Consider the following 7,470-nt stretch of genomic DNA (forward strand, 5'->3'; position numbering starts at 1 on the left):
CCTACCCCTCCCCCACAGCCAGTAATGCGGGGAGTGTGAGAGAAGGAAAGGCCGCCATAGGAGAGAGCTGCCTCAATAGCATTATCATTCTGAGAGAGCCAGGTCTCTGTTATGGCAAAAAGGTGAAAAGACTTGGAGTAAAACAGATCATGAATAAAAGTGGCTTTGTTAGTTATAGAGCGGGTATTGAGAAGGGCACAACAGAAGGGGAGATAAGAAGAGGAGAGAGTGGGAATGTGAATAATGTTAGACTTGATCCCAACTAAGATATAATTGCCCCTTATTGGGGGCAGAACAGCCCTATTGGGTTTATTTCATGGTTAAATGATTCCCTTTTCTCTGTAATAATAAAACAGTACCTGTACTTGATCCCAACTAAGATATAATTACCCCTTATTGGGGGCAGAACAGCCCTATTGGGTTTATTTCATGGTTAAATGATTCCCTTTTCTCTGTAATAATAAAACAGTACCTGTACTTGATCCCAACTAAGATATAATTACCCCTTATTGGGGGCAGAACAGCCCTATTGGGTTTATTTCATGGTTAAATGATTCCCTTTTCTCTGTAATAATAAAACAGTACCTGTACTTGATCCCAACTAAGATATAATTACCCCTTATTGGGGGCAGAACAATGTTTAAATGATTTTTAGTAGACTTAAGTTATGGAGATCAAAATTACGGAAATATCCCTTATCCAGAAAACCCCAGGTCCCGAGCATTCTGGATAACAGGTCCCATACCTGTAAATGTAATGTTTACATTTAAAAAAAAAAAAGGTGAAATCTGCTAAGTGCTAAGGGTGTGGTGCAATTTTCAACAGCAGAAAGGCCAGACAACAACCCTTTCTTAAACCAAACTATCTACAAATCAATTTGATTTTTATATCAGTACATTGACTTGGCTTCATATACAGGTATAGGACCCGTTATGCAGAAAGTTTGGGACCAAGGGTATTCCGGATAAGGGATCTTTCAGTAATTTGGATCTCCATACCTTAAGTCTACTAAAAAATTAATAAAACATTAATTAAACCCAATAGGATTGTTTTGCGTCCAATTAGGATTATTTATATCTTAGTTGGGATCAATTACAAGGTACTGTTTTATTATTACAGAGAAAAGGGAATCATTTAACCATGAAATAAACCCAAAAGGCTGTTCTGCCCCCAATAAGGGGTAATTATATCTTAGTTGGGATCAAGTACAGGTACTGTTTTATTATTACAGAGAAAAGGGAATCATTTAACCATGAAATAAACCCAATAGGATTGTTCTGCCCCCAATAAGGGGTAATTATATCTTAGTTGGGATCAAGTACAGGTACTGTTTTATTATTACAGAGAAAAGGGAATCATTTAACCATTGAATAAACCCAATAGGGCTGTTCTGCCCCCAATAAGGGGTAATTATATCTTAGTTGGGATCAATTACAAGGTACTGTTTTATTATTACAGAGAAAAAGGAAATACGTTTTAAAATTCTGAATTATTTCATTAAAATGGAGTCTATGGGAGACGGGCTTTCCATAATTCGGCGCTTTCTGGATAATGGGTTTCTGGATAAGGGATCCCATACCTGTAGTCTTTTATTATTACAGAGAAAAGGAAATCAGTTTTAAAATTCTATATTATTTGATTAAAACGGAGTCTATGGGAGACAGGCTTTCCATAATTTGGAGCTTTCAGATAAGGGATCCTATACCTGTACAGGGATTTTGGCCAAATAGAAGGGTGTCTATGAGTCATTTTTGAGATTGAAAACTATATCTCTCAAAGAGGATGATTTTAAATGTAGATGATGAACTATTTCCACAGAATTAGCATCCATTAAACCCCCCCCCCCAAAAAAAAACCAATTACAACAACTGAGACAGTCTGGTACATTTAGGCACATTCTAATAAGATAATGCTTGTTTGTTAGAGAGAAATTAAACATTGGGACAATCAGCTCTACTACTACACAGAAAAGCATTTGCCAACTACAGTGTTTTTCTGTTTCTAAATAGGAATTATATGGGCACTCTCAGGCCGGTAACCCACCAGTACACCCTGGTCTCTTATGCAAAAGAAATCTGGTACAAAGTGTGCATTAATCAAACAGTAACACACATGACTGGATTCAAGCAGGGATAATCATATGTTTAATCATATGTAATTGATAGCACTATTCATAGTGTATTATTCATAGTGTAGTATGCAGTGCACTTCCCTTTGATGTTTAGGTCTATAACAAAATACATCGCCAGCTATTGTATATACTTACTGGCTGCAGTCTCTGGACATTGTACTGTGTCGGAAATCTCGGAGATAAAGCAAATAACGTACGTGTACTGTAATGATTCCTCCGATAATCACATCTCCATTCACATAATAATTATCAACAGTATCAAGTTTCAGATGACATCCGTGTGTGCCTTTTCCTCCCACGATGTGCGGAAGCAGCAGCAGGACTAGTAGGAAATAAGTGATGCAGTACTTATCAGGCATTTAGCAGTTTGCGCACAATGTTCTCAGCCAGATGATAACCAAACTACCCAATAGTGTCCATAATAAAGGTGCTGTATGTAATGTGGCAAGAAATTGAGCAGCAAAAGGTTGGGTGACAGAAAGGGTAGGGTGCTTCTGAATGTGAATCCACGATGCCCTGAGTATTTAAGCTCTACCAAGCTGCAAGGTGTGTTATTTATTACTTAAAAATGACTACAAGTATAATGCTCCAAACCTATAATTTGAGTAAACTATAGGTAACACATTTAGAAATCTTAAAATGTACTCTGCATGGAGTGATACTGAATGATGTAACTGACATAAAGAATTGGCAGTTTCTTGTCATGTGAAGCAACCCAAACCCAAAGTGCATGCAAAGATACCGGGCTGGGTACAATCTCCTTTCTAACTGCCCCCAGTGCCTTCAAGAGAAGCCTTTAGATTCTCTGCTGTCAACATGGACGGTTCCAAAAGTAGGCAAAATTATAAGGATAGGCAAAGGCGTAGAGTGAGCAAGTGGAGAACAGCCAGGCCAATTGCTGAAAACCAATAATAAGAACTATAGACAGATGAACAAAAAGAAAAGTCTGAGATAGGACCAGACCAAAGCTGAAAGGGAAATTAGGACTAGATCATCAGGCTTACCAAACAAAGAACATGACCCAGGCATCACCCACAGCATCCTCACGCTAACACTCTCTAACCAATAAAATGCGTGACAATATCACCTTTGGAATGATACTGGCCACAGCTTTATTAATTTTCAATACAATTCCAAGTACATAACAATTGAATAAAATACAATATCATAATTTACATCATTTATAACAAAACATATTATATTAACATATAACATCAGTAACATCCATATAACTTGAACCCCTGTCAGTCTGCCCCTCCTTACCTGAAGCACTATCCTCTAGCCGTAAAGCCTCCTAGCCCAGAGGATAGGCCGCCAAACCGTACTTACAAAAGAGACTCCACCTTACCTGGAGCCCCCCGCCATCACCTTTTAATATTTCACCCGTAATCCATCTGCAACAATGGCCACCCACCTTAGGGGTTAAACCATCCCACCAAGGTAAGCCTCTCTTACCGGCCCAAATATTTACCCGGCAGACTGACAAGGGCCCGCCCTTTGCTGTGACGAATATCCTTCTGAATTTAAGTCTCCAATTTGCCTATGACCCAACTTAACTAGCTAACTATAACTTGTGTACCCCTGCCCTCATTGGCCACATTTGTGACAACTAATAAAATAACAAACCCTTACATAAATCCACCCCCTTCTAGGGAGGGCGGGTGGGGATCTTTACTTTACTACCTGCTTCCACAAAATGGTTGCAGGTTCACCTTGCCTAGCTCTAAAGATGGCCCCTTACTCCTCCCCCCAGGCTTAACCCTTCCCCTTAAATTGAAAGCACCTATGGGGCTCCGGCTAGGGATGAGCCTGGGTCATGGTGCCCCTCCTCCTAGCTGGGCTGGTATCCGTGGCTTACTGGATCAGGTATTTAGGAATAAAAAGCTCACCAAGGAAATAATAAAAATGAGACATATAATGGAAAAGGGAGGAGTTCAGGACTAGGGTTTAAGTAGACAGTTCCAGGCCCGGATTTGTGGTGAGGCCACAAAGGCCCAGGCCAAAGGCAGCACAAATAAAGGGGCGGCATGCTGCCTAACCGCACTTAAATTGTGCTCCCATATGGAGCAGTAGGGACCGGACACGCAAAAACTTTACTCACATATGGAGCAGAGGGTATGAACCTGTTGTTTAACTCTTTGCCTGCCTGGCTTATTACTGTTATGGGAAGATGGACTTATACAGGTACAGGTATAGGACCCCTTATCCAGAATGCTCGGGACCAAGGGTATTCCGCATAAGAGGTTTTTCTGTAATTTGGATGTCCATACCTTAAGTCTATTAAAAAATAAATAAAAAATAAATTAAATCCAGTAGAATTGTTTTGTATCCAATAAGGATTATTTATATCTTAGTTGGGATCAAGTACAGGTACTGTTTTATTATTACAGAGAAAAGGGAATCATTTAACCATTAAATAAACCCAATAGGGCTGTTCTGCCCCCAATAAGGGGTAATTATATCTTAGTTGGGATCAAGTACAGGTACTGTTTTATTATTACAGAGAAAAGGGAATCATTTAACCATTAAATAAACCCAATAGGGCTGTTCTGCCCCCAATAAGGGGTAATTATATCTTAGTTGGGATCAAGTACAGGTACTGTTTTATTATTACAGAGAAAAGGGAATCATTTAACCATTAAATAAACCCAATAGGGCTGTTCTGCCCCCAATAAGGGGTAATTATATCTTAGTTGGGATCAAGTACAGGTACTGTTTTATTATTACAGAGAAAAGGGAATCATTTAACCATTAAATAAACCCAATAGGGCTGTTCTGCCCCCAATAAGGGGTAATTATATCTTAGTTGGGATCAAGTACAGTTACTGTTTTATTATTACAGAGAAAAAAGGAAACCATTTTTAAAAATGTGAATTATTTGATTAAAATGGAGTCTATGGGAGATGGCCTTTCTGTAAATTGGAACTTTCTGGATAATGGGTTTCCGGATAAGGGGTCCGATACCTGTACTAGCAAATGTGTTGTGTTAATTTTGGCCAAATGCATATCTATTCTCCCTAAAACAGAGACGGACAATTGTGCATCTGCATGGATGTGTAACATATTAACTGTACTTTCCTTCATTTTCAACAGAAAGGGAAAACCCAACATACTGTTCTTCCACTTTAGCTTATTCTTTTGATTCCTAATCTTCTTTCTCTTCTTATTCTTAGCGCCCCCCATTTTCTAAACGCTACTCCTCCTACAGTTTTAGGACTCTGCACTCTCTCCAGCTCATTAATATCCTTCTTAAGGACTGGAGCCCAAAACTGCACTGCATACTCAAGGTGAGGCCTTACCAGGGACCTATAAAGGGGCAAAATTATGTTTTCATCCCTTGAGTCAATGCCCTTTTTTATACAAGACAGCACTTTATTTGCTTTAGTAGCCACAGAATGACACTGCCTGGAATTAGACAACTTGTTATTTACAAAAACCCCCACATCCTTCTCTATTAAGGATACCCCCAAAACACTACCATTTAGCATAAAATGCACATTTATATTATTTCTACCAAACTGCACTTTTCAACATTGAACCTCATTTTCCATTTTGTTGCCCAGTTTTCCAATTTTGTCAAATTGCAAAGTGGCAGTTCTGAGAAAAGGGCATAGCCAAAAACAGAAACAAAGACTTTATGATTACACTTTGCTTTAATTGCCTGCATACACAAAAGCAGATACATTGCTTAGATTGCCCCCCAAGTCATTAATAAATGAATTATGGCAAACAGAAGTGAATACAAAACACTGCAGCACCCCACTAAGAAACCTACTTAAAGCAGGGTGGTTATTTGCACTGGGGCTCCCTGCCAGTACTAGCAGATTTTGAAATGGTTTACATTGCTTCTAAATGGTAAAGATTCCCCATCGATGATATTAGAAAGGTGAGGATGATATGATGAGAAGGTGTCCCAGTGCTTTCCCGGTTGGTATAGTTTTTATAGAGAGTAATAACTCTGTCTGTCCTTAAGGCAGGGTAGTGCGGTCCAGTCAATAGACAATCTGTTTTTAAAAAAAAACAAAACATGTAAGTGAAGGGAAAATATACAAACACAAATTTTAGTACCATGGCTGGAATTGCCTCTGTAAGGCAGCATTCATCCAAATGTTTGCCTTCCTGTGTTAAACTTAATATTTACACTATCATATAGGTCACTACACCAGAAAAATGTTTATTGGAACATTTACTTAGACTGTGCACTATTCAGTGTAACAAGGAAAGCGGTCCATTTTCATTGTGAGCCACACTCAGATGTAAAATGTTGGTGTGCCACACAAGCATAAACAAGTTCTTTGGGGATGCCAAATAAGGACTGTGATTGGCTATTTGGTAGCTGATAGGGAATCTACTGGCTTCAGAGGTCAACCAGATAGGAAAGATATAGACAATGGTGAGATGAATATCGAAGTCAGCAGCTGTATTGTCACTGTGGAAATGGTGTTTCTGTCCAATAGATAAAATAGTTCATTGCACAATTCTGGAATCTGTAGCTGGGTTATATTTCCTTAACTTTAGCTTTGTGCTCAGCAGTAACACTGGCATTTGATGCACTTAATGAAATACTTTAGGTTACTGAATTAGTAGGGAAACATTCAAAGTTACTGCCTTCTGGTAGGCAAAAATAAAACTCAATAGGGCACCACCCAGAGGGGTTTGTTGGGCTATTCATGGTGTTAGACTGTGTGCACTGTCCAGACTGTCATTTCCTCCCAGAAACAATGGTATTTGAATTTGTACTCATTTCTTTAGCTTGAGTTGAATAGAGTATATATTTACTCCTCATGCATTCATCTTTTTTTGAGCAGTACTGGAAATCCATCCCAATCTCCCATCCAACCTCCCATTCTATTTTTGAGCAGTACTGGAAATCCATCCCAATCTCCCATCCAACCTCCCATTCTATTTTTGAGCAGTACTGGAAATCCATCCCAATCTCTCATCCAACCACCCATTCTATTTTTGAGCAGTACTGGAAATCCATCCCAATCTCCCATCCAACCTCCCTACCTATTTTTGAGCAGTACTGGAAATCCATCCCAATCTCCCATCCAACCTCCCTACCTATTTTTGAGCAGTACTGGAAATCCATCCCAATCTCCCATCCAACCTCCCATTTTGAATAATTTGCCTTAAGATTGTTTGCTACTGCTCATCTCAAGCATTGCATTATGGGTCTGAGTGGAATAGTAACACGAGATGAAGAACAGATGTGAGAAGTGTTCATCCATCTTTTCTTTTGGTCTAGAATTGTGCTCATAAATGATATACTGAAGAAGCCACTCGGATGAGTTTTTAAACATTTTCTAGAAAACTTAGAAAGTCCAGCTGCTTTAGAC

This window comes from Xenopus tropicalis, chromosome 8, assembly GCF_000004195.4.
Source record: "Xenopus tropicalis strain Nigerian chromosome 8, UCB_Xtro_10.0, whole genome shotgun sequence".
Taxonomy (NCBI): Eukaryota; Metazoa; Chordata; class Amphibia; order Anura; family Pipidae; genus Xenopus; species Xenopus tropicalis.